Source organism: Capricornis sumatraensis, chromosome 16 (genome assembly GCF_032405125.1).
Source record: "Capricornis sumatraensis isolate serow.1 chromosome 16, serow.2, whole genome shotgun sequence".
Classification (NCBI taxonomy): Eukaryota; Metazoa; Chordata; class Mammalia; order Artiodactyla; family Bovidae; genus Capricornis; species Capricornis sumatraensis.
The window spans coordinates 38,554,638-38,582,505 of record NC_091084.1 but is presented as its reverse complement, the minus strand read 5'-3'; positions in this window follow the sequence as shown (position 1 = coordinate 38,582,505).

The following is a 27,868-nucleotide window of genomic DNA, read 5'->3' as shown; positions in this document are numbered from 1 at the left end:
GAATTTCTCTACAACTCTAGGGGCCAGATCCCTTCATATCTCTTCTACTTCTCCAAACTCAATTTCAAGTACTAGAGCTTCCTAGCCACCAGATAGATAATGTATTCAGTGTCTCATTCGAGTACTTTGCCCTCCAGTTGCCTGAGGACTTTGAGAACTCGCCTAATCTAAAAGGGTCTACAGAGCATCCACTTTTGAGCAAACACTCTGTCTGCTCTAGCTGCCATCCTTGCTGGCAAAGCTTCTCCCTGCCACATGGTGCCCCTGTAGAGCATTGGCCCACTCCTCTGTCACTGGCACTGCTGGTGTGTGCACAATAATGCCGAGTTTATCTCAGCTCTAGTACAGGCCAACATAATCCTCCAAGGAAGGGCGGACCCTGGGTGATTCCACTCCCCTATGGCCGTACTTCAGAGAAGGCGATCGCACCCCACTCCAGTATTCTTGCCTGGAAAATCCCATGGATGGAGGAGCCTGGAAGGCTGCAGTCCATGGGGTTGTGAAGAGTCGGACACGACTGAGCGACTTCACTTTCACTTTTCACTTTCATGCTTTGGAGAAGGAAATGGCAACCCACTCCAGTGTTCTTGCCTGGAGAATCCCAGGGACGGGGGAGCCTGGTGGGCTGCCGTCTATGGAATTGCACAGAGTCGGACATGACTGAAGCGACTTAGCAGCAGCAGCAGCAGCAGCAGCAGCAGCAGGGCCATACTTAACCAGAAGCTGCTCCCCATTGAATCCTGAAAGTGGCATCTCTTGAAGCCCAGTCTTTGCAATCACACCCAGCCATTCCACCTTCACCCTGCCCAGCCTCAGAGGTGCTGGACCCATGATGAACCATTACATGCAAATAGATCAAGTTTTCCTGAGCTTAATGTGAAAGCAGGGCTCAGCGCTTATGAAAATGCCTGAGCCCTTTTTTCATAGATTTAATACATCTAGGATAGAACATATAGACACCATACATAGATGATTCTGGTACAGCATGTGCTGAGTCCCCAAATTAGAAAAATAGTGATTTAGAACCATAAATTGTTCTGTTTACTTTCTGAGTTTATGTGGGGCTGGAGGGAATATCTTCCATGAGCCAACGATCTCTGTTCTAGCCCACCCCATGTCGAGCATTAATAGAAGCCTTCTTACCACTCTCCTGCAAGAGAAGCAAGAGACAAGACAAAACCTGATGCTTTGTTGTTGTTTAGTTGCTCAGTCATGTCTGACTCTTTGTGACCCCATGGACTGCAGCTCAAGTCACTTGCCAATTCGGGACACCCAAGTTCCATGCAAAAGTTGACCCGGAAGTTCTCTCTGAGATTCCTCCAGCTCTGTTATTTGAAGTCATACAGTGTAAGAGTTGGAGGTGTCTTCATGATGAGTTACTCCCTAACTCTAGAAAAACAGAATTCCAAATTGGAACTAACTTATGATTGTGAGGTGGGGGCCAGGATAGCACAGGTCCTCTACATTTTGCTTCCTGGAACTTACAGAGGCCACCCCCACAAGTTTCTGTACATCTGGTCTCTCCCTCCTTAAGAATCCCTCCTGGCACACTGGTTGCAAGATCATTCTAAAACACAAAGCTGATCATGTTGCCTCCAGGCTGGAAAACCTCTTTGGCTCCTCTTGTTCAAGTTCAAGTTCAAACTCTTTGGCTTGGCAGATAAAGCCTTTCTCATTATCCTTTTTCCTGCTGCTGCCCTGCTAAACTTGAGGTGCTACCCAGGCACAGGCCCACCATGCTCTTTCATCTCCACATCTTTGCTCAGTTCTACTCTCTACTAGGAATTTATGTTCTCCCCAGTACCTACTATTTTTCTTCATAGTTTTTAAGATCCAGATCAAGTGCTGATTTGTCTTTCAGTTTTCCCTAACAGAATTAGTAACCACCTTCTCAGCTTCCCCAGCACCAAATACGTAGGGTCCCGAGTGAATCTAACTCATTTAGGGGGCTTCTGTCTTCTCCTTGTCATAAGGGTTAATTAAGTGTACATAAGCTCTTGGACTGAATGCTGGTTCCACCTCTTGGAGGCTGTATGATCTTGGGAAAATCGCCTGTCAGATTTTTAATTTTCGTATCTGTTAAACTGGAAAAAATAATAGAGCTGAACTATATATTTGTTTTGGTGGATGGAATGCAATAAATAATACCATAGAAGTGCTTACTATATCAAGAGTTAAATATATTTTATTTATTATTTTTATTATTCTTATTCCCTCCCCCAAGCCTTAGGTAGGTAGTTCCCAGGAAACATATGTTAAGTAAATGGTTAAATAGATCAGCTTATTCGAGTGAATGAGTAGAGTGAGAAAACTTACTAGAAACACATAGATCTCCTAGAAACCATAGTCTCAAATAGGAAAATCAGTGTTTAGTTGTGTGTGTGTGTGTGTGTGTGTCTGTCTGTCTATGTATCTGTATGTGTCTGTGTGTGTATGTGTGTTTATACAACTCTTCAGCAAAATTTGAGCAGCAATTTGTATTTAATTTCAAAGGTTGAATTACTTAGATGAGCTAAGGATTTCCTTCCACAAATCCAGCTGAGGATTTTCTGTTCCAAGTCCAAAATCAGGACTGTAAAGATTTTGTGAAACATCCTGTGCTTTCATCCCTAACCAGTTGCTCTAGGGCGGAGTCAGTCATCAGTAGAGCATGGACTCTGGCCCCCTTCATAAGATGCTATGCATTTGGTGGCATCATGATTTATCCAGATGACCAGCTGAGCACATCCCAATTCCCAGAGACCATCTAGATTCTGGCGAGCAAGTCAAGAGGGAACGAAAAATATCCTTCCTGGTAGCTGTCATTCTTTCTTTCTCCAGTCTCTATGATTTAGCAGGTCCATCAAAGTGGTCAGATGAGATAAGATGAGAAGCCATAGGGCTGATGGTGTCAAGCATCATTGATAAAGGGTTTTCCCTTCTGGGCATTTCTACCTCTTTCTCAGATTGCTTGTTTCCAAGGCTCATCCTGCTTTCTAGGCCTCTTACTCAGACGCTTTGTTCTCAGTAGCAAAGTCAGACACATACCCTCACCTTTCCCTACATTCCTTTCTATTTCTGATATAATCTGTCAGTGGAAAGCAATCTCTGACATCTCTCTGTATCAGGAATCCTTACAGTTGTAAGTGACATTATTTAAAAGAAAGAAAGAAAACCAGAAATCTCAAACCAACCGCCTGCATTAGAAGGCCTCTTAATAGAAAAGGTCACTGCTCCTCTGCTGACCTCCAGGTTCTGCCTTCCTGGTATTGGTATTGGTCTTGCCTGCAGGTTGGCTTCCCTCAAGTTTGCACGTTGGCCACCAGCAGCAGCTGGGGCCACGCATTTCCTAGAGGGAGAAGAACCACCCCCTCCCCTGCATCAATGCAAAGAGCTTCACTGCAGTCCACTGGGGCCCCAGGATAACCACAAAGTCACCTTGGCTTGAGCCTGTGCAGGAAGGAGGGGCTACCTTCACTGACTTATACCAATCGGGGCCCATCTCCAGAGCTGGTCGTGGGGTCAGTCCTTCCCAAATTGCAACACTGAGACAGCATGCGGGACCCACCCCACTCCCCTCTACATTTCTTTCCTCACTCTCTCAATCCCTTTTATGGGCTGCACTCAGGTCCAAATAAATTCTCATTCTCGTTTTTTTTTTCTGATTAATTTTGTTTATGCTTATTTTGATTGAAGAGAAAAAAAATTAAATAAAAATAGAATGATCCAGAATGTCCATTAAGTAGATGAAATGCAAACATTTTGGCAAGTGAGCTTTACTCCTCTGCCTTTTTTGTACATGGTCATATTAACTATATGTGCACACAGGTTTAACATCATGATGTTAACATCTCCACAGGCTGTTGGAAATATTCTAAGGGCTACATATGCTCACACACAGAGGAACTGTGGTTTACTTTATTACTCCTCAACAGAGGTACAAGGAGTTTTCTAATTATTCATTATGATAAACAGTACTTTAACAAACATCTTTAGATTCCAGATTATTTCTTTATGACAAGTTCCCAGAAACCTAGTCCCAAATTATTTCCAAAATGAGCACTTCATATTAAACTCCTCTCCAAAGTGCAGGGAGGTGGCTATTTCACTGTCTTTCCACCTGCACCAGGGGTTGTTTGTAATCTTTACTAATCTGGGTAGAAAAAAAGGGAGAGAAGCATCCTGTCGCTATTTTCATTTTTATTGCTCTGAATCGTATTACAGATACTTTGTTTGGATGATAATTAATCATATATTTCTTCCTCTTATGCATGTTCATATCATTTCCTCATTATCCATTGAGACCTTAGTGTTTTACTTATCAACTTTTAGAAAATTCCCATACTCCAGGAGGATGCTAATCCTTTGACATTTGTGCCAATTTTCCATTTTCCACTTTAATTTTTTATGTTAATTTTCACATACAGAAGTATTTTATTTTTATGTAATCAAATATATCCTTCCCTTTTGGTATCTGTGTTGGTTTTAAGATTATAAAGCCATTCCTCATTCAGATATTTAATCAAACTTTAATTTAAATTTTGCTTTTATTTCTGTGGTTTGATCTTAACTCCTAATCCTACATGCTTCAAGTGTCCTTCCTTGACAAGGTCTTTACTTAAGCATGTCTCAGGAATTGCAGTTTAATACAGGACAGATCTGTCCTCTAGATATAAAGACACAGACTGACTCATTAAATCATTTGCTCTTCTCCCATGTGGGTGGCTTGAAGGAGAGAAGACAGCAACGAGGGAAGAAGCGATGAACGGCCACAACGTTGGTTCCTTTCTCTCATGCTCCGTTTCCTCATTGCTAACATGGACTTTTAACCAGGTTTTCTTTAGGGTACGTCTCAGGTATGACTCTTGTGGTTTCATAAAATGCTTTTTTGTTTCTGTGCATGTCCTCATGGTTTCTTCTTTCCCTAATTCCTTCTCCTCCTCATAGGATGACTTGCGTGGAGATTAAAACCAGATGCAACTCTCTTTACAACGTGTATTTTATGGTGTTTGAACCCCCCAGCTATCCAAAATCAACCCATCTGCATCTCCACTGAGGAAAGTAGCCACATGATGTCCTTAGTACCAGGTAACCAGCAGTTTGCTAGAGGACATCCCATCCAAGGTGGCTTGCCCATTGGCCAAACTTTATCCCCATGAGACTGTCATGAAGGACGTTCTCCAATGGGACCAACAGTCATTAGTTAAACATGGAGCCCCTCCACAGCTTGGGCTGCAGCATACGGACATGACTGTCCACCACATCTCACATCTCGGGATCTGATTGGAGCAGGAAGTAGAGATGCTATGAACACATGCCCTCTCACAGCTCATGAGAGAGGAAAGTGTGTCCACAGGCTGAAGCGTATGTAAGTTCAGTTTGGGTCTACTCTCCTCCCAGCAATAAACCACTCTTGTCTTAAGATGGTTTTTGTTTCCTGCCAGCAATAATCTGAATAACACTCCCCGCATGGTTTCCTTCCCACTCTTATTCACATCCTTTCATTAGTCTGTCTGGGGTGGGGCTCAGCTGCTACTGTGTTACACCATCAGCCAGGAGACAGTGAGCATTCGGGGGAAGTGAGATGACCAGTTGGACAAAGGGAAGACGTGACATGGAGAATGTGCACACAGACACACACTCCCAGCTTCCACTCCCACTAATGGTCTGATGCTTCATGTGGAACAGGCTCCCAACCCCAGCTGGTCCCAGAGAGCTCTTTAACTTGGCAGGATGTACTTAACTGTGGAAAGGTACTCTTTGCCTTCTCATACCAGCCTTCCTGAGAATTGTTTTATAGAAACGTTATCATTGTGCCCAGGGCTGGCCCCAGGCAAGACTGGGAAGTGGGAGAAGTTAGCATTTGGCTCTCCACACACCTCTCTGGGCCCGCTCCCTCCTGCTGACTGCCAGCTGCGCCCTTGCCCTGCATCTTACTATTAAAAACTACCCTGTCTGTCTCCAGCCTCCTCAGGGCCCTGCTCTCGGCTTGAAATATACCAGAGGATTTTCCTTAACAGGAATCTCTTAAGAGTCAGCGCCTTCACCCCACATATTGTCAAGTCTGAAAGATGACTTCGAGCAGTCAGAAACTTGTCTGCTTAAAGAAATCAACAACCACAAAGCCAGTCCCAAACCCCCATGCCAGTCACAGCCGGGAGCCCAAAGCTTTGCTCTGGTATTCCCCATGTTCCTTCTGCCTTCTTCTGTGTATCTCCAAGGTGTGCTGCTTCCATTCCTCATGTAAAGCTCTGCTCTCCCTGTGACCCCAGTTCTCAGCACTATGATGCTAGACATGGCCACTACCCCTACCCCCATTCCTCATGCCTCTCTAGCCTGGCCACCCCTCTAAAAGTAGCTACACCCTCATGGGCAAGTCTCCCCACTGGGCTCTGACCAGATCTTCCTTCAGGATCTGAACAGTAGTGACTCTAAAGCAGGAACCCCAGAACCTGGGGTAGGCTCCTGGCAAAACTCCCATATCTTATCACCCTGGGGATAGAGCAGATCCAAGCCCCAGGATCCTTACTTATAAAATGCAAGTAATAATAGTAGCCATTTCCATGAATTCCTGTGGGAGGTGAGCATTTAGTAATGTAATAGAAATGAAGAGTGTCTGGCACAGAGTTAATGCTCTGAATCTTGGCTAGTAATTGTTGTTATTTAGTTGCTCAGTCACATCTGATTCCTTTGTGACCCCCATGGACTGTAGCCTACCAGGCTCTCCAGTCCATGGGATTTCCCAGGCAAGAATACCAGAGTGGGCTGCCATTTCCTCCTCCAGGGAATCTTCCTGAACCAGGGACCAAACCCACGTCTCCTGCATTGGTAGGTGGATTCTTTACTGCTGAGCCACCGGGGAAGCCAGTTACACTCTGGACCCAGGTGGTTCAATGGTAAAGAATCTGCCTGCCAAGCAGGAGATGCAAGAGACGCAGGTTTGATCCCTGGGTTGGGAAGATCTCCTGGAATAGGAAATGGTAACCTTCTCTGGTATTCTTGCCAGGAAAATTACATGGACAGAGGAACTTGGTGGGCTACAGTCCACAGGGTTGCAAAAGAGTCAAAAAGAACTGAGTGGGATAAGTACACGCACACACATACCTGGACCAGGCCCTGCAAGTGAACTGTGTAGGGGCAGCCTGGGCCAGGTGGGGGCAGCAGAGAGCTATCGGAGGGCAAGCTGGGACCAGTGGGCCACCTGGGAGTCCCCGGGTGGAGGGCTGGAACCCAAGTCCAGTCACCAGGAAGATCCTGGCACGTTAAGACATGGAACTGGGAGGGGGCCTATTCCAACAGCCATCCTTCTGATCTCCCTGCCTCCTGTCTTACTGCCTCCAATTTTTCTTTCACACTTTGTTAGTGTGGTCTTTCAAAATACAGTTCCAATGTAGTCACCCCCTTGGTTAAAACTGTCAGACAAGTGTATTCTCCTCGGTTCTGTCTCGTCTCAACAAAAAGTTGAAGCAACGGACGTCAGAGCCCTCAGCGTGTCATAGCTCTCGGACAGACCGTGTTATAGCTCTTAGACAGATCAGTGTTACAGCTCCATGTTACAGCTCAATTTTATTTAGAAAATAGCAGGAAAATACATCCTTGAGGCATGAGGGCATGCCGACCCAAAGAGGTGAAGAGAAGAGAGGGACCCTGGCCCATTGGCTCCTCTTTTTATATGTTTTTTCCTCCCCTGGGCCTGGTTATGTAAATTGGGCTAGCCAGGAGTGCTCTTTGCCTGAGGTCCTCACTCCGGTCCTCCGACCTCCCTTTGTTCTATTTTCTTGGGCTTTTCCCTTCCTTGTCTTTTAGCCACCACCATTCTGGACTCCTGTTTCCTATTCTAACCACCTAACAAAACCACTGGATAATTCCTCTGCCCATGGGGAATGACCAATACCATCAGGCTGATATTCAAAGCCCTCTAATAATGTACCATCACATCCCTAAATCTTGCCCTTAATTTCACTCCTTATCTTCCCTCATTGGCCAAGACACTTATTCCCAAATACACCTCCAGTTTCCTTGTCTTCACTAAGGGCTTTCTCTGGCTTTTCCTCTGTGTGTCAAGATCCTACTTATTCAGCTCCAAGACCCCTTTGCCGTGAAGGCTTCCTGGTTTATCCCAGCAACTTATCAAAGAATGTCTCTCTTCTGCTCTTGCTCAGCCCTTCACATCTGCCTTTCTAGTGACATTTGTCATGGCCAACATTACGCTAGAATGATAATGATTTCTCAGAGTCTGTCTGCGCAGAATCTGTCTGCGCTTCTGTAAGAGAGAGGAAACACCTTTTCCCTGTAGTGTGTTGAAGGATATAGGAGATGGTGCAGGATAAGCACCTAGAACTGGGCCTGCCACATGGCAAGGTCTCATCATTATCATTATATCACAGTCACCCCCCTCCTCCCCATTGTTATCACTTGAAGGACGCTGCCCCTGGGTGGCCAAGGATTTACAGACTTAAGTCCTCAGCCTGACCCTATGACAAACTCATTTACAAAAGAAAAACACTACTAAGAATCCTTTGTTTGGGACAGGAACAGCAAATTCCAATCACAGGGCTGGAGGGAGACTTCAGGGAGCCATGAAGTGCGAGGAAAACCTCCTGTGGAGGAGAATTGAGAGCAGGTAAAAGAACAAACTAGTACAGTGACAAGAGAAGAAACTTTTTTTTTGTTGTTTAGAAAGATAGTGATGTTTTCAATAAAATTTTCAACCCGGAAATTAAAATTTAAACAACGTAAGTGCCTCCGAGAATCAAGCGGCAGTGAGCAGTCCCTTAATGGTACTATGCACAGCCTTTATTTTTTAATGTGGAGAAGGAAAGGATTTGTCATTAAAGTTTAAAAATAATCAGAATCAAAATCCCTTTTGTTCCTGCGGGCTGGCAGAGCTGAGGGGCCGATTGTGTGCGCTGAGTGGGTGTCCAGGAAACAGTAGTCATTTGTGTGCGTGTGACAGGAGCCGAGTCCAAATCTAAATTTAAGCAAGTGTTGGCCTTCTTGGAACCCATAATTTTTGGATCAATTATCCCGGACTAAGTGTCTGAGTTTCTTGCTCTCTCTCTCTGCTGCATTTAATAATTACAACACTTGAGCCAATAATTTGCCGACCAGCTGCGGTGGCCTAACTGTCTGGTTCACTCATAATTTCTGGAACTTGATACAATCATGGCCTTTGAGCCAATTAGGGCAATATTTGGTGTGTTGGAAGTCTGTTCCCCACCCTCCCACCATCTCACTCGGGTGAGAAACAAACAGCCCGTGTCTATTCTGCAAGAGAAATCTTGTGTTCTCAGATCTTACCGGGCCATTACACCCATGGATTCTGGCTATCCCATTCCTCCCCATACCTTGGGAAAGAAAGGAAGGCTAGTAGGCTGGAAAGAACCTGATCTAAGAGTCAGATAGACCAGTCCTACCTTAAGCCACTGTGTGACCTTGGCTTAATGGCTTACCCTCTCTGAGTTCAGTTTTCTTTCTGTAAATAGCCAGACTATACTGTGCTGTGCTTAGTCGCTCAGTCGTGTCCCACTCTTTGTGACCCCATGGACTGTAACCTGCCAGCCTCCTCTGTCCATGGGGATTCTTGTCCAGACAAGAATATTGGAGAGGGCTGAATTCAAATTCTGTTTCCATCATATTCTAACTGCAACATTGGGCAAATGATCATATCTCTCTGAGCTTTAATTTTCTTATTAGCAAAATGGGGATTGTGATAATATTAACTATCATGTACAGTTTGTGAGAATTTAATGAATTGATACAAGTAGAACCAAACACACATACACACGTACACACTCCTAGAATTTAAACTCCATAAAGGCATGGTTTTTGTCTGATTTGTATGCTACTATATTCGTAGGACATAGGATAGTGTCAATAATTTTTCATGGATGAATGAATGCATAGAATTTATTTTTATTTGTTCAGTGTTTACTCTCAGCTTATGTCCAAAAATGATTTGTCATGGTTCGTGTTTACCAGAGAGTGACCACAATGAAACAAGAACATCAAAGACCCGGATAAGGAAGAACAATCAAAAGAGCAATGTCTTCTCACTTAGCGCTTTCTAGCCACCAAAGCTAAACCAAGCAGCCTAAGAGACTCCTTCCAAATTTAACATTACAGGAGTATGACTTTTAGAGTCAGAATCAGTGTTTCTGACTTTCATCGTGACCTTCAGCAACTCTCTCATCCTCTCCTAAGTCTCAGTTTCCCCATCCGTAAAATGTGAGGACTTGACCATAGGAGCTTAGATTCATTCTTGGATTTTAGCTCTTCTTTCAGCAACTGGCCATGGGGATACAAAAATAAAAGATTTGATTTCTACCATCAAAGAGTTTATGAACCTGCAGGAGAAATAAGGTGCATACATACGCAACTCTCTAGTTCAAACTAGATGATGGCGCTTTAAGAGTGTTGCTGCTGCTGCTACTGCTAAGGCGCTTCAGTCGTGTCCGACTCTGCAACCCCATAGACGGCAGCCCACCAGGCTCCCCTGTCCCTGGGATTCTCCAGGCAAGAACACTGGAGTGGGTTGCCATTTCCTTCTCCAATGCATGAAAGTGAAAAGTGAAAGTGAAGTCAGTCATGTCGACTCTTAGTGACCCCATGGACTGCAGCCTACCAGGTTCTTCTGTCCATGGGATTTTCCAGGCAAGACAAAGGCTAAAGGAATGATGAAGAAAGATAAATAGGCTTGCCTAGGAGGACTTGATAGTAGCTTTAGAGAAAAGCTACAAATGGTGGTGACCCATGGAGAACACGAACAGATATTCACAAGTTAAGAATTCCAAGCAAGTGAGAAAAAGTTGGGAAAAGGCAAATGGGTATGAAATTGCACCTTAGGTAATAAAGTGAATGTAATGTATTGGGCAGAGATGCGTGTGTGTGTACTCAGGCACATCTGACTCTTTGTGACCCTGTGGACTGTAGCCTGCCAGGTTCCTCTGTCCCTTAGATTTCCCAGGCAAGGAAACGGAAGTGGATTTCCTACTCCAGGGGGTCTTCTCGACCCAGGGATCAAACCCAAGTCTCCTGCACCTCCTGCATTGGCAGGCAGATTCTTTACCACTGAGCCAGCTGGGAAGCCCCTACTGGGCAGAGAGAGGGGAAGGCACATTAGTGTGCTGCTCATTCCTCACCTTGACCTATAGCAGACCTCTCCAGTCAATCACAGAGCTTCATCCTGCTTAGTCAGGGTGGAGCCTAAGAAAACTTCTCAACAGTGTTTCAGGCAGCCACTCCCAAATGATCACAGCAGATGTGTAAAACGAAACCTCTTTGCTCTCTTGATTTAAAGTATATATAACAACATATGCAGGGGACATGGGTTCAATCCTTGGGTCAGGAAGATCCCCTGGAAAAGGGAATGCAACCCACTCCAGTATTCTTGCCTGGAGAATCCCATGGACAGAGGAGCCTGGCGGGCTCTATAGGATAACACAGTCAGACACAACTGAAGGAACTTAGTGCTCATGCAAGCCAGTAGTGGGAAGGAAGACTGGATCAAAGCACAGAAAGCCCTGAACGTCAAGACCAAGAGAATGAATAATGAAAACATTTTGCTGAGTGTGGATTCAGCTGCTCCTCACACGGCTATGATAGCCACGGAGTTTGTGGGCAACAGACATTATTGTAAAATATATACACTGAGCCTGGAGGAAACGAGGCCCTCCCCACCAAGGCTTTCTGCCATCATCTGGGCCGTAATCCACCTCCCAGGCGGCACAGTGCCTGGCTTGTGCTTAAACAAGGATTGTACTGCAGCAGTGTTCTCCCATCGCTCTGAGGGAAGGAAAGCAGTGCTAGGGACTTTTGCCAAAGTTGTCAGAAGGGCTGCCCTAAAACGTAAATGTGGCCTCTGCACATTCTTAAAGCGATGCTAGTGATCATCTCTGTGGTCCCAGGGCCAGCACAATTATCCCGTTACCATCCAATGGCTGCTCTGGATGAATGCATCCCTGTGATGGTTCCATTTAACCTTACCCCAGGAAAAGGAAAGTCTATCGAAAGGAACGTGAAACAGAATTCCATGAGCTCATGTCTGGTGGGGAAAGAAAAAGGCATCTGAGGGTGATGGGAAGTGAATCATATTGTTTCTCGGCTCCAGGCGTAATCCTATCCTCCTGCCCTCCTCCGGGGGAACGTCCACTCCCAGCCCCAGTATGTGGGGACATCCTGGCAGCAAGAGTCCAGGGAACCCAGGCCATCTAAGTGGCTGAGACCTCACCTCCAGGCCATGTGTTTTGGGGTGAATTAGTCTATATATTTGTTCATACCCTACATCCTTAAAAAATGGTTTCTAGGTGGTTCACCCTAAACACTTTTAACATAATATAAGGAAATAAAGTTAAAATAAAAAGATGCACACATATTAAACGGACTAGATGAGGGGAATATAAGCGGCAGGATTATAAAAATCAAACCTGGATTTGGGCAGGCCACTGTATCTTTCTGAGCCTCAGTTTCCACATCATAAAATTGAAGAATCTTTTTTATAAGATTGTTGTGAAGAAGTGAAAGTTGCTCAGTCATATCCAACTCTTTGTGACCCCATGGATTATAACCCACCAGGCTCTGCTGCCCATGGGATTTTCCAGGCAAGAAAACTGGAGCAGGTTGTCATTCACTTCCAGGGGAACTTCTGACTCAGGGATCAAACCCAGGTCTCCTACATTGCAGGCAAATTCTTTACTGAAGACAAGCGAATATTCAAAAAAAGAGAAAAGGAACATAGGTTGGGATGGGAAGATTACTGAACAGGTTGTTAGGAGACTCAGATCTAGTCCAGCACTGCATGAATTAGGTGCTCCCTGGGGGCCTCTTCCAGGGTGAAGAGTCTCTAATTCCATGAAATAGGAATGCCTGAGAGGGGATAGAGGAGCCGGAAAGGGAGCAGAGGGAAATGAGGAGTGCCGAAGTCTCTAACTTCAACTCACTACTGATTGAGTAATTCATTGCTGTCATTATTAATTGTATCTTTGGAAGACTTTTTTTCTCATGACTATATCAGGGACAATCATTAATTTTGCAAATATCATGTGACTATCCCATCTGTGCCTGGTGCAGAGGGACAAACTTCCATGTGGATGTTCTAGTTTCTTCTCAGGCTGTACTCAGTCAGGAGAGGTGGGAAGGACTGACCCAGATAACTGTAATTAAAGCTTTTTGAACTGAATAAAGATGTAACTAGAGGGGTATGGGGCAGAGTAAGAGGTGGAGACTGTCCTTGAGATAAAGGAGAGCTGCCTGGGAAGAAGAAATTAAGTACGGCCCAACAAGTAAAGTGTCAAGGTACGAAGTTGTGAGTAGAAGGGACTAGGTGGGTCAAAGTGGAAAGACTGAAATGCACATGGGATTTGTGAAAGGAGTGGACATTTATTGGGTCTTCATGAGCCCATTAGCAATTTCCTTTTTTTGGACAAAAGCATGGAAATTCACCTTTCTGGAGTACCTACTCTCCTACTCGCAGGCCACCTGGTTTGGATAAGACTGATCCCACTTCACCTAGCATCAGGGGAAATACATGATCCTGATCCAGAAAAGTAGGGTATTTCATTCCCCTTACCACAGTGATTGGTTTAAATAGGGGCGTGTGACTCAAGAAGATCCAGTGAAACTCACACTGAAACTTTTTCTGGATTCCATCTCCCCACTTGTTGTTCTGTGGCTCAGTCATGTCCAATTCTTTGTGACCCCAAGGACTACGACATGCCAGGCTTCCCTGTCCTTCACCATCTCCCAGAGCTTGCTCAGACTCATGTCCTGTGAGTTGGTGATGCCATCCAACCATTTGTCCTCTGTCGACCTCTTCTCCTCCTGCTTTCCATCTTTCCCAGTATCAGAGTCTTTTCCAATGAGTTGGCTCTTAGCATCAGGTGGCCAAAGTATTGGAGCTTCAGCATCAGTCCTTCCAATGAATATTTAGAGTTGACTTCCTTTAGGATTGACAGGTTTGATCTTGCAGTCCAAGGGACTCTCAAGATCTTCTCCAACACCACAGTTCAAAGCATCTTCCCACTGGACTTGGATTAAATGTTAGCCAGAAGTTGTAAGAGTTAGTGAATGTCTTGTTTTGAAATGAATCACTCCAAGAAGTAAGTCAATAAAAAATAAAAATAGTACTGAGAAATAAAGCATGGTGAATCTTCAGCATCATTTGAACACCTAGATCTACCCACATCTGAAGACGACACCTCCTGGTTTGTTGTTTTCATTTTATGAGTTTAAAAATTCCCATTTATTCTTAAGCCAGATTGATTTACATTTTTATCAGTAGCATCTGGAAATAAGTAGTATAATGTGAGGGCCCTGGTCCAGAAGGGCTATGAAAAGTGGCCATGGTTGACAGGACTGCTACTGAACTATCGAGAGAGGGGACTTTCAGGAAAAAGACCAAGCTGTCAAGGACCAAGATACCCTAACCTGAAGGGACAAGATGAATAGTGAACCAGGGTATATGTAGAGTGGGAGATTCATTAAATGGAAATGCAAGTATATTATACTTTAAAAAGCATTTCTCTGTCAATGCGAGAGAAACTGAGCTAGAGCAACAATGAGGAAAGCAAAGGCTTCTCTCATATAGGGGTCTACCATCAGGTCCTTAATAGTGACTCCTGATGTATCTAGGAAGCAAATCTTTCTAACATGCTAGGAAGCATGTTACCAAGGACATGGCAGCCATTTAGTGCTATAAAGAGTACAGACTTTGAAATCAAGCTGACTTGACTTCAAATCTCACTGGTTTAAGTCCCACTTTTTGTTAATTTAGTGACTTAACAGGTGAAGACTCAAACTAGTTCAAGGCCACTTAAATGACTAGGTTGTGAGGATCTAATGTACAGCATGTTGATTATAATTTCTAATACTGTATCATGTGCTGGAAAGTTACCAGAAGAGTAAATCTTAAATGTTTTTACCGTAAAAAAGAAATGGTAATTACGTGACATGAGACATGTGTTAGCTAAGCTATGGTGATAATTATTTGCAATATATTAATATATCAAATCAAGAAGTTGTACACCTTAAATTACACAATGCTGTCAATTCAGTCAGTCAGTTCAGTTGCTCAGTCGTGTCTGACTCTTTAAGACCAGGCCTCCCTGTCCATCACCAATTCCCGGAGTCCACCCAAATCCATGTCCATTGAGTTGGTGACGCCATTCAACCATCTCATCCTCTGTCGTCCACTTTTCCTCCTGCCCTCAATCTTTCCCAGCATCAGGGTATTTTCAGATGAGTCAGCTCTTTGTATTAGGTGGCCAAAGTATTGGAGTTTCAGCTTCAGCATCAGTCCTTCCAATGAACACCCAGGACTGATCTCCTTTAGGATGGACTGGTTGGATCTCCTTGCAGTCCAAGGGACTCTCAAGAGTCCTCTCCAACACCACAGTTCAAAAGCATCAATTCTTCTGCACGCAGCTTTCTTTATAGTCCAACTCTCACTTCCATACATGACCACTGGAAAAACCATAGCCTTGACTAGATGGACCTTTGTTGACAAAGTAATGTCTCTGCTTTTTAATATGCTGTCAATTATATCTCAATAAAATTTCAAAAAATGGTTAATAATAAACAATAATATTTAATAATAAAAATGAACGTTCATTGAGCACATACAAGGTGTCAGGCAGTGCTTTAAATCCTTTACTTGAAATAACTCATTTAACCCTTATGTTGTTTAGTCATTAAGTAGTGTTTGAATCTTTGTGACCCCATGGACTGTAGCCTGCCAGGCTCCTCTTTCCATGGAATTTCCCCAGGCAAGAATACTGGAGTGGGTTTCCATTTCCTTCTCCAGGGGATCTTCCTGACCCAGGGATCAAACTAGCATCTCCTGCATTGGCAGGAGGATTCTTTATCACCTCAGAAGCCTTAAGACAGTCCTATGAAGTAGACACTATTAATACCCCAACTTTATAGATGGAAAAACTGAAACACAGAGAGGTTAAATAATCTGTTCAATGTCAGACAGTAAAGAGTCGTTATAATCAGGTTGCAAACCTAGATGCCAATATCCAGAGCCCAGGGCTTTCCAGACAGCTCAGTAGTAAAGAATCCACCTGCACTGCAGGAGCCACAGGAGACGCATTCGATCCCTGGGTCAGAAAGATCCCTGGGAGTAGGGCATGGCAACCCACTCCAGTGTTCTTGCCTGGGAAATCCCACGGACAGAGGAGCCTGGCAGGGTACAGTCCATAGGGTCGCAAAAGGTCAGACATGATTGAAACGACAGGGCACACACAGGCACTCCTCCAAAGCCGATAGGTTTACTACCACACTATGCTACCTCTGTAAATGCATTCCACAGATTTTCTCCCATTTTGTGGCTGTGGTAGACTGAATAATGGTCCCCAACTATATTCACATCCTAATCTCCAGAACCTGTGAGTGCTACCATATATGGCAAAAGAGACTTTGCAGAAGTGAGTAAGTTTGGAATCCTTACTTCAGATGAGAGGATTTATCCTATATTATCTGGGTTGGCACTAGTGTAATCACAAATGTCTTTATGAGACAGAAACCAAGGGAGATTTGACTGCAGAAGGGAAAAGGCAATGAACGCGTGGAGGCAGAGACTGGAGTGATGCAGCCACAAATCAAAGGATGCTGGCAGTCACCAGAAGCTGAAAGAAGCAAGCAACTAAGTCTCCAGAAGGAGACAGCCCTGCCAACACTTTGACTCTCACCGAGTAAAACTGGTTTTGGACTTCAGACCTCCAGAATTTTTAAGAAGGAGAATAAATTTGTTTTGTTTTCAGCCAAGCTTATAGCAATTTGTTACAGCAGCAACGGGAAACGAAGACAGGCACTAGCAGAGCCTGTGCTTTCTGGCACAGCCTTTGCCTTCCTTAGCTGCCACTTACTCTTGAGCTCATAGCTTCAATTGTGCCTTCTCAAGGCAGCCTTCCTTGACACTTTAACCTTATGTTTCCCAATTACATCTCCACACAGCCCCCTCGACTACTCCTTAGTACTCACTACATTCATAATTGTTGATGATTGTGGTTCACATGACCACATCTGAGGGACAGGGGTACAGTGTGTGTCTCTTGCTCCTCATAAGAGTCTAGCTCAAGGCCTAGCACATTATTGTTTCTTGATAAATATTTGGTGAAATGAATACATACATATATTCCTCCAGTCATCCATCCATCCATATATACATACATATATACCTACACGCATACGCAGTTTATTAGATGCTTTCAAAATATGTAGAACTTGGTATAAGACCTGGCATTTAATAAGTTCCCAGGAAGTAGAAACCTATGTGAGATCTGTTAGGTAAAAGACCAAGACACCAAAAGAGTGTCTAACAGGCTTTTTAATGGCGAAGCGCTCCCAGGCGGGGTTCTGGACCCCAATGAGGCAGGTCGAGGAAGTCCGAGCCTGGACCGTGTTGGGGGTAGTTTTTATACATTCGTTGTGAGATGGTCAGGCTAGATGGACGGGGGTTTGGATAGGTCGCCAGGGCGAGGCATCGCGGGCTGACAGGTCCTTCTATGTGGCTGGGGTGGGGTGGCTTTAGCTGGTGAAGTGTGTTGTCATTGGTCCCCAGGATCTGGGAGGCTCCTTCCGTTAGGGACTTCCCCTGCCGGCTGGAGGGAGAAGAGGGGCGGACTATCATGGCCCCTAGGGTCCAGCCTTACAAGATCTAGGACTTATCTGGGTGTCTTTTGAACAAAATCACAGACCTGATCTTAGTTAAGTCCCGGGAGGAGTGCTCTGTTGCACCTCTTTTCCCTAACACTTTGAACACTACTCTCAACTGAGAATTCTGGTAGTCACTCAGGCTCCACGACCACACTGAGTATTCTAGAAAGGAAAGGATCAGGTCTTTCCAGAATACAAGAATAAACAGGGGACTCCAGCAAAGCTGCCTTCCACTTTAAGATGACAGCAAGCCCTTTGGACCAATCATCATGGCAGTCAGAATGGGTAATTCCACCCCTTCCTCAACTTCGTAGTGTGTGTGTGAGCCTCCAGCTGGACCAGGGACTGACTTTTCAGGCCCAGAGGAATTCTCATCATTTCTCAGGGATCGTTAGCTTGAGTTTGGTCCTTGCGCCAAGGCTCTGACAGCTTTATTAGCACCTATAATTCAATATAAGCATCAGCGTGTTGGGAAACACTTTGAGGCTATCTTTTAAAGTCAACTTAATTCCCTCTCAAATGCCTCTTTGTTTGCCAAAATGCCAGCCAGAGGACTTCCAGGTAGGCAGGAGATGAGCTCCAGACAGGGGATCAGTGGGAGGTGTCTGCTGGGCGCCCAAGTCACTTTGCTGGTAGCTGATGTCATTTCCAGTTAGTGGGTTTCTGGCAGAGGTGCCTACAGATGCTCAGATGACATCACTGGGGACCAGCCTGTCACCAAGGGAGATAACAAATGGAGACCAGCCCTGAGTCCCCACTGCCCCAGGAAGTCAGAACTCATTCTGTGGCTTTGCTGTAGGCCTAGAGAGTAGTCACCCTGTGGTCCCACCCTGACCAACCCAAGGAGAGCTAGTGCACACCCACTTGCTGGCTGTTCTGCTTAAACAAAACATAGTGGGTCATGCTGAGCTTGCCCAAAAGTGCTCATGACTCTGTAACAGTAGAAACTGGACAAGCTAAATGTAGCAGACTCTACTGATCGTCTACTCTATGTCCATGTACTCTTCCTCATGAGCTGGTGGAACCCGATTTTGCTCACATCTGCACCCTCCGCTGGGAGAGACTGGTGCATCCCCATCTTCGACGGGTGGATCCTCATGGGTCTAAGCCATTCAGTCATTCATTATATGTTCATTCAGTGAACATTATGGAGCATCTATGGTTCAGGAGTAAAAAACCCACCTGTCAGTGTAGGAGTTGTGGGTTCAATTCCTGGGTTGGGAAGATTCCCTGGAGAAAGCAATGGCAACCTGCTGCAGTATTCTTGCCTGAAAAGTTCCAAGGACAGAAGAACCTGGTGGGCTACAGTCCATGGCGTCACAAAGACTCAGACAGGAGTTAGCAACTAAACAATTTGTTTGGCATTGTTCTAGGCACTGAAGGTAGAGTCATGAAAATATCAGACAAAGTCTTCACCTTCACGTGGCCTTAATTCTAGTTGGGGTGATAGGAAATAGACACACAAATATATGCTATATAATAAATACACAGTGTCAAGCCAAACAATGATAGATTTAATGAAAAAAATAAATGCAGATAAAGAGAGAGAAAGAAACAGTCTTGCTATTTCAGATAAAGGGACAGAGGGCAGTGGTTATTTCAGCAGAGACATGAATAAAAGCAGGGCAGCAGCCATGTGACTCTTAGGGGTGGGGACAGGGGTGATGGGAAGCAGTCCAATCAGAGGGAAGAGCAGGCTCAAAAGCCTCAGGTAAGGGGTGAACCTGCATGTTGAGATGAGCTAGAAGGCCAACTAGCTGGAGTGTTGGCTGGAGTGGCTGGAGTGTTGTGACTTTGAATTTTGTTCTAAATGTGATAGGGAATTACTGGGGACTCTTCACTAAGAGAGATAATTGATCTGACTTCCATATTCAGAGGATTACCATGGCAGCAGGGCAAGAGAGAAAGCAGGAGGCCAGTGATCATGGTGAACCAGGGTGGTAGCCAGGGAGGGGGTGATAACTGGTTGGACTTAGGACCTATTTTGAAGGTAGAGGCGAAAGAATTTGCTGCTGAGTTTGGTATGGAGAATGAGAGTTTGGGGCCTGCTGTGTGTGCTAAGTCACTCTGTCCTGTCTGACTCATTGTGGCCCCATGGACTGTAGCCGACCAGGCTCCTCTGTCCATGGAATTCTCCAGGCAAGAATACTAGAACGGGTTGCCATGCCATTCTCCAGGGAATCTTCCCAGCCCAGAGATTGAACTCATGTCTCTTGTATCTCCTGCATTACAGGCAGACTGTTTACCACTGAGCCACTGGGGCCTGCACAACTGAATAAATAAGAGTGCCATTTTTAACTGAGATAAAGAACACCAGAGGATGAGCACTTGTGAGTGGGAAGAGATCCAGAACTTGGGTTGATATATGCTGGATTTGGGGGTACCTACTAGACATTCAGGTGCAAATATTAAGTAGGCTGCAGGTGGATACAGGAGTGTGACATTCAGGAGAATAGAGGGTCCTAGTTCCCTGACCAGTGCATTGGTTAGACTTCAGCATGGGGTGCAATTCTAGCCAATGACACATGGCTGAAGGAGGCCTCTGGGCAAGGCTTCCTCATTTCTAACAAGGAGTGAAGGTTGGCAAGTTGGATGGATGAATGAATGAATCTCTAAGTTTCCATTCATCTCTGATGGCCATTCAAAAGTGTTAGATGCACTGGAATTGGAGTTTGGAGACCTGGGTCCTATCCCTGGCTCTTTTATGAACTAATTGTAACCCTGGTCATGGATATACCTCTCTGAGCCTCAGTTTCTCTATCTGCACAATGATAGGGGCCCACCTGACCCTGCCACTCCACCAAGTTGTAAGAACATGGGCTTTGGAACCAAAAACTTTTCCCTACTTGATATGTGACCTCTGGCACCTCAGAGCTCTTCCTTGTCATCACTTCCTCATCTCTGAAATGAAGATTTCTCGTCCTGTCCAACATGAATTTCCATTAAGTCACAGCATAGTTGCCTGGTAACTTGTGTTGATGGAAATTGTAAAAACCTCAAGGCGAGAAATATTTATAAGGACTCCAGCTCCTCCGTGCAAACACACACATACTCACAACCTGGGAGGGGACACCAGGCCTTTCCTTTCAGAGCAGCAGCTCCTTGGCTCCTTCTGAGTACACTGGGTGGGGAGGGACGGGCAGGGCACTAGGCAAGGTGGGGACGGTTGTCCTGGGGGCTTCTGGCTTTTCTCGCCCCTTATCCCCAGGAGCTAAGAGCTAACCTAAGAATGCCAAAGCTTAGCCATGCTGGGACACTCCTATAGTTCTACTGCAGGGCTTGGGGGTGAGTAAAAGGAATTAATACTCTACACTCCCTGGCCTAGGCCTGGGACACAGTGAGTATGCCGACTGCCTTGTACCTCGGTCCTGTGTCATGCAGGCATTACTGACAGGGTATAAAGTGAACATTAATAGACGAGTAGAGTATAAGGCCATTTTAGAGCTCATAGTCTTAAGACGCTAAAGGGTAGTGATTTCTGGACTATTTCATTCATGTAAAAGGTCTACAACAATTTCTCAGTTTTGAAAGCAAATTAAATGTAAAATAAAAGACCTACGGGAAACCCTCCCCTTAACCATTGTTAAACCCACCTAGCCAAACTAAAATTTCTCTGCCCTGAAATTATGTCACTTCCATGTTGTTAGTGTTATTTGATCAGTACTATATGTGAAGGTGGATTAACAGCAAATGAGCAAATAAGTATATTATGACTTAATCAGTGCTTTATGTTTGAAGACTTGATCTTTCAAAACTCAGAGGGAGGGATTACTAAAAGAGGTCTTCAGTATCAGCAAGGTTGGGAGGCAGCAAGCACAATGCTGAATGTTTTGACAGGGGGCTGCTGATAACTATATCCCTCCCTTTGATGTCTGGGCCCTAAGAACCTCTGAGCTGGGCCGGAGTGTCCCCAAGGCACAGAGCCAAAGGAGAAAGGGGAAGAGACACTGCGCTAACAGTGACTAATGTCATTTCCAGTTAACTGGCTCTTGGCAGATATGCTACAGATGTTCAAATGACCTCATTAGGGACCAGGATGTCAACAACAAGACAGATACAAACAGAGCCCTGCTTAAGATTCCTGCACATTCCACGGCTCTGGAATCCTTTAACTCATTGCCCAAGCTTTCCAAATGATAGGAATTTCAGGCCTTGGTATGTGGCATCATACAGTGATTTAGGGAAGAGGGAGCTTATTAAAAAGCAGAGACATTACTTTGCCAACAAAGGTCCATCTAGCCAAAGCTATGGTTTTTCCAGTGGTCATGTATGGATGTGAGGGTTGAACTATAAAGAAAGCTGAGCACTGAAGAATTGATGCTTTTGAACTGTGGTGTTGGAGAAGAGTCCCTTGGACAGTGAGAAGATCCAACCAGTCCATCCTAAAGAAAACAGTCCTGAATGTTCATTGGAAGGACTGATGCTAAAGCTGAAGCTCCAATACTTTGTCCACTTGATGCGAAGAACTGAGTCATTTGAAAAGACCCTGATGCTGGGAAAGATTGAGAGCGGGAGAAGGGGATGACAGAGGATGAGAGGGTTGGATGGCATCACTGACTCAATGGACATGAGTTTGAGTAAGCTTCAGGAGTTGTTGATGGACAGGAAAGCCTGGTATGCTGCAGTTCATGGGGTCGCAAAGGGTTGGACACGACTGAGCAACTGAACTGAACTGAGCTTATGTTAGCTGAGTAGACTGGTTTTGCTACCAAAAGACCCCCAGAGCTCTCCCTCACAGCACCCCCATTTCACTTTATGAGTTGTCTTCATCTTTAGCCACCTGCAATTGGCACCCCCCAGGCAACATAGAGAGAGTGAGTATGGCCTCCAAACATGTCCAGGCTTGCATTTAACCAGTCTTTGACCCCAAAGGAAAGAGAGACCTTGCGTCTCTCAGTCACCATATATAAAATCCTGAGGAAAGACTTTGACCAGGGTTGGAACAGGCATTGATTTCTTGCTGTGTCCAGGGGCATAGGATACTCTGTATGGTCAAGCCAGGATTCATACATCTGCCTCCCTTCTGGACTACAGGACCGAAAACGGATCTCACTCTGCTTCCTGTCTGCAGCCTTGCCCAGCCTGGGAATGCCATGTAAGGGACATTTGGTCAACATCAGTTGAGTCAAAGATATTAGCAAACCTGAAGGTTTTCTCTGGCAAGCCCGCTCAGCACAAACAAGAAATATATATATACATATATATATACACACACACACACACACACACACATATGTGCTTGTGATTAGTCATGTCTGACTCTTTGCAACCCTATGGACCATAGCTCTTCGGCTCCTTGGTCCATGGGATTTTTCAGGCAAGAATAGTGGAGTGGGTTGCCATTTCTTCCTCTAGGAGATCTTCCTGACCTAGGGATCGAACCTGAGTCTCCTGATTCTTTACTCACTGACCTAACAAGGAGGATAAAACTAAACACAGAGAATGCTAATAACAGAGGTGACTGATAGACCGAATAGTCGATTGATCGACATTGTATTATATTCAATGGCAGCAGCTATATATCATATAATAAACTCTTTCCAGAGCTAATAATAAACAATTTTTCCCATGGTGATTCACAAAATATTTATACATCATTTATTTCACTTCGATACAATTCAACAAATAATAATGAGAATCTTCCATGTGCCAGGCACCGTGCTCAGTGGTGGCCCATGGGAGTGGAAGCAGATATGGCCTTTGTTCTCAGAGAACTCTCAGTGCAGTTATAAAGAAAGGTAAAGTTATTGAAGAGAAAGTAATAGCTGATGTACTAATACCTAGCTTTCACTGTATGTCAGGTACTAGGCTAAATGCCCAACACATATTAACTCAATTAATCCTTACAATAGTCCTTTGAGAGAGATACTATTATTAGTCTTGGAAGTTGGGTAACTCATCCAGGGTCAATAGCCAGCAACGAACAAAGCCAGAAATCAAACTTATGCAGCTTGGCTCCCAAGTCTGTGCTCTTAGCCATAGCACTGAAACCACAGGCCAACAGCAGTGCTATGAGAGTTAAAATGGAAAATAGATGGATCAAGAGGCTCTGGTATTTAACCCAGTAAAGAGGTCAGGAAAAGCCTTCTTAACTGAAGCCTGCAGGATGAACAGATGTTAATGTCACAAAGACAGGACGCTGAGAGCCCCACAGGGCACACATCAACCAGCTGCATTTTATACTGATGGAAAAATCAGGCTGAACGAGACTATGGGACTTATCCAAGGTCACACAGCAAGTAAGGGATGATTCAGGTCTTTGAGTGAGGTCTGGGGTTGGGGGGCACTTTAGAATCCAGAGTCCTTCCCAACAGGCTAAACCCAAAGACTGGAGTGGGGGCTTCTATAAGCTAAGCTCACAGGTCTCCAGGGAAGTGCAGACGTAACACCCCCTGGCTTTCTTCCAGTTGCCTCAGCATAAATAACCAACAGGTTGACAGATGCACATCTTATAAACCACATCCTATAAAGAACTTAGAAGAAAATTGCCCTTCTGGTAATTGCATTAAGGGAACATATTTGTTTGTTTACCTTAGAAGTTAAAACAGAATGACCTTGTCTTGAAAACTGTGAAATAATCATCAGAAGTTATTTGCTTATGTTTATATTTAGGATTAGGTATTCATATGAACAAATGCAACATAAGGAGGGGGTTGTAATACTGGTTACTGATTAAGAGCCTTCAGAGACGTGGATTATTATTCATTCTGCTGTAATGATTAACAGTCAAAAATTCACTCTTGCTCTATATCTGGGGGAAGAATAGAAGCTTTTGTTTTGGAGAGTTTTTTTTTTTTTTTTCCCTGAAATAAAAAGCTACATCTTTCTTTCCAGGGAATGCATTAGAATGAGGGGTTTTCACAGAGCTGGAAAAAAGCCAGGATATTTTAGAGTCAAGGTCCCCTGCCCCTCCCCCTCGCCACTACCCTTGCAGGGGAGGGTGAGTTAGGGCTCAGACTGAGTGCTCAGCGGGAGGGAAGGAGGACTGACTCCACCTGGAAGCACAACCGAAGGGGCTCAGGGTAGGTGGCGGGATATGACAAGAACAGGGCTACCAAGTAGTGCTAACAACAGCTGATCATTAACCTTTGTCGGACACTCTATGGCCAGACACAGGTCTGGGTGCTGTACATCTATTAGCTCAGTTGACTAGGTTGATGTAATTAGTACCCTCAATCTGCAGGTAAGGAAACTGAGACACAGGGGTTAACCTGCGCAAGACCGTCTTCCTAGAAGACAGAGGAGCCAGAATTCTAGCACGGTGACTCCAGAGTCAGCACTCTTTATCAGTTGCCACAGCAAATCCATCATCCTGGAATCATCACCCTGCTGACGGGGCTTCTGAGACCCTCTCAGGGTCCTCTGGTGAGCACCTCTCTTACGAGTTCTGCTGGCCCTGAACTTGATGCTCTGCAGTCATTTTTGGTTTATAGCCATCTCCATACAAACCATCAGCTTAATTTTGGCCCCAGAGTTTCCTTCCCTGGGGAACCAGGGTAGGATGGCGGGGGAGGAGAGAGAGAGAGAAAGACAGAGAGAGACTAGCTAATGATTTGGAAGAAGTCAGACAGCAGTATAACCGGCCTCTTACCCAAGTGATGAAAAAGCTATTGTTGGGGCGTCTTGGCACCAGAAAGGTAGAGAGAGATTTTCCTGAATCATTTCTCATTTTTTATTTAGCCTTCACACTTTTCCTGGGGCCTCCGGGCAGCCTTCCAGGACCCGCATCCCCAGGACTGACTGAGTTCCAGAGGTAAAGGACCTGGTGCTCCCAGGCTGAGGAAGGGGCGGGCCGAGGCCCGGACAGGCCGCGCCTGGCTCGGCCCCCTGACATTGTACACGCTAATGCAATGTGAAGGAGCACGTCTAAATAGCCTGTCCAACTTTTTTGATGTTCTTGAACCCACAGATGGGATTCATTTCCACACTGTTCGCAAAACGTAAACGATACAAGGACATTAAAGAGCATTAAACTACCTGATGACATTTTGGTCACATTAATGAAAAGTGGCATTTTTTAAACTACCAGAAAGAAAGAGAAAGAGGGTGGGGGCAAAGAGGGGAGGGAAGAAGAGGAAGAGAGAGGAAATAGGGAAGGGAAGGAGGAATAGGAGAGCGATTGAATCCATCTAAAAAGTAGAAGGAATGTGGCCGTCCCATCTCTTACCGGCCCAGATGACCGGACTTCGCTGAGTAGGATGTAAGAAGCAGACATTTTCAGTGACTGGACAGATCTGCCGAATATCCCAACACCTACAGAGTAAGCGGTGCAGACATACTAACACACAAGCATTTCCTCCCAGACTGACTCGTGTGGCCAAGTCACCACTGGGATACAAGAGAGGACAGGAGCAATGTCAAACTCACCTCCTCCAGGCAGCCTTCCCTGAGTGCCTCCTGAGCCTAGATTAGGTATCTCTTCACTGGACTTCCAGAGACCCTAAGCTAACCCTCACTGTAGCCCGTTGCACCTCATCATGTCAACACTAATCTACTTGCTAGAACCCTGCCTAAACTGTGGGCTTCTTGAAGGCATACACTAAGGACTGGAAGCATAGGTCTGAAGAGATTAATGTACCGGGGCTCAAATCCCAGCTGGTTCATGTATTGACTTTATGACCTGGAAAAAGTTAATTAACCTCTCTGAGCCTCAGTTATGTTATCTGTAAAATGGAGTAAGAAGAAACCTAGCTTGTAGAAGTGTAGTGATGCCTAAATGAGATAATAAATGGAAATGGAAAATACATAGCACCAGGCTGGGTCCTCATACGCTCAACACATGTTGTAGATTAGTACCAGCCTCTTGCCCAGCACCCCAAGTGCTTGGCATATAGAAGGCACTCAGTAAATACTGCTGAAGAAATGAGTCTCAACAGACTCGCTTAGGCAGAAAAAATTCACTGATCAAGAGACTAAGAAATTGGACACAGAGCCACAGAGAGTGAAAATGGGTGACAGAGACATTTTATAACTTATCAAGTCCTGAGCACCTTGTTGTAAAATAAAACCCATTTAGTACCGTGGAACCTCTCAGGAGTGTCTGGGGACATGTCCTGCTCAGCGCCCCCAAGCAAGCATGGCTGGTGAATGGGGGTGAGCAGCCCTCTCCCCCAGCAGCCCCTGCCCCCTCCCCATGCCGGCTGCCTTGGCAGGGTTTTCTCCTTCCAGCCGTGGTGGTTACATTAATTGCTAATGACAATGGCAACCTTCACTCTGTGTGGTTTCCTGCCCAGATTCTGGATCCTTTACAAGGCTCCCTTTTCTTTTTTTCCCAGATAGGAAATGCAACCCGAGACGTGTGAAGAAAAAACACTGCGCTTATTGTCACAGCCTCCGCTCCTCCTGGGCTCCCAGGCCGGCTCTGTGTGCTCTGGGGTGTCTGCCCCGCCACAGGGAAGAATAAACCCAGACTCAAATCATAGGAAATTCATCAAATGTGCTTCTCAGAGCTCTGTCTTTCAAGGTCTGTTTCCCTGCCATATGATCTCTATAAACCAAATCACTGTGAGCCAGGGCACAGGACCAGAGGCGCCGGAGGCTCATGGATAATGAATGCCAAATGCATGTGACAATAGACTGATCAGGGAGCTGAATGAAAATTTCTGAGTTGTGCTTTGATATAGGTACACATGCGTACATACATGCACACATGCACACATGCACGCAACTTTGTGCCTGAGCATGTACACACGCACACACACACACATCACGCACACAGCACATCCTAACAGTCATCCTTGGTGCCAGGCTCAGTTAACTCACCTCTGAGTAACTCAGTTAAATTACCAAGACAAAGAAGAATAAAATGAAAGACAGAAAAGTAGAGCTGAGGTCCTCAGTTTAGCTGGGGATACTTGACACGAATCTCAGTTTGACTTAAGGAAGTCTTTTGCTCCAGGACTAGCACGAGGGACTTCAACTGAAAAACGAGAAACATGGACTCATTTTGGGCACCAATGGTGAACGGGAACAATTGTCTCCATTGAATGAAATATTGCATGATCTTTCCCAATAACAGTTTTGACTCCTGGCTCTGACCAAACCCTACCCTGGATAACTGGTTACCCAAGTGGGCAGGGTAAGAGAAGAAAACATGGGGGAGAAACGAACAGGCTACCAGCTAAAAGCAAAAAGGTAATTAATGTTATAGCCTTTTAGATTCTAGAAAATACTGCACTTAAAACTGCAAGTCAACGAAGCGGCTGTCTGCAACCGATAAATGCTTCCATATTCA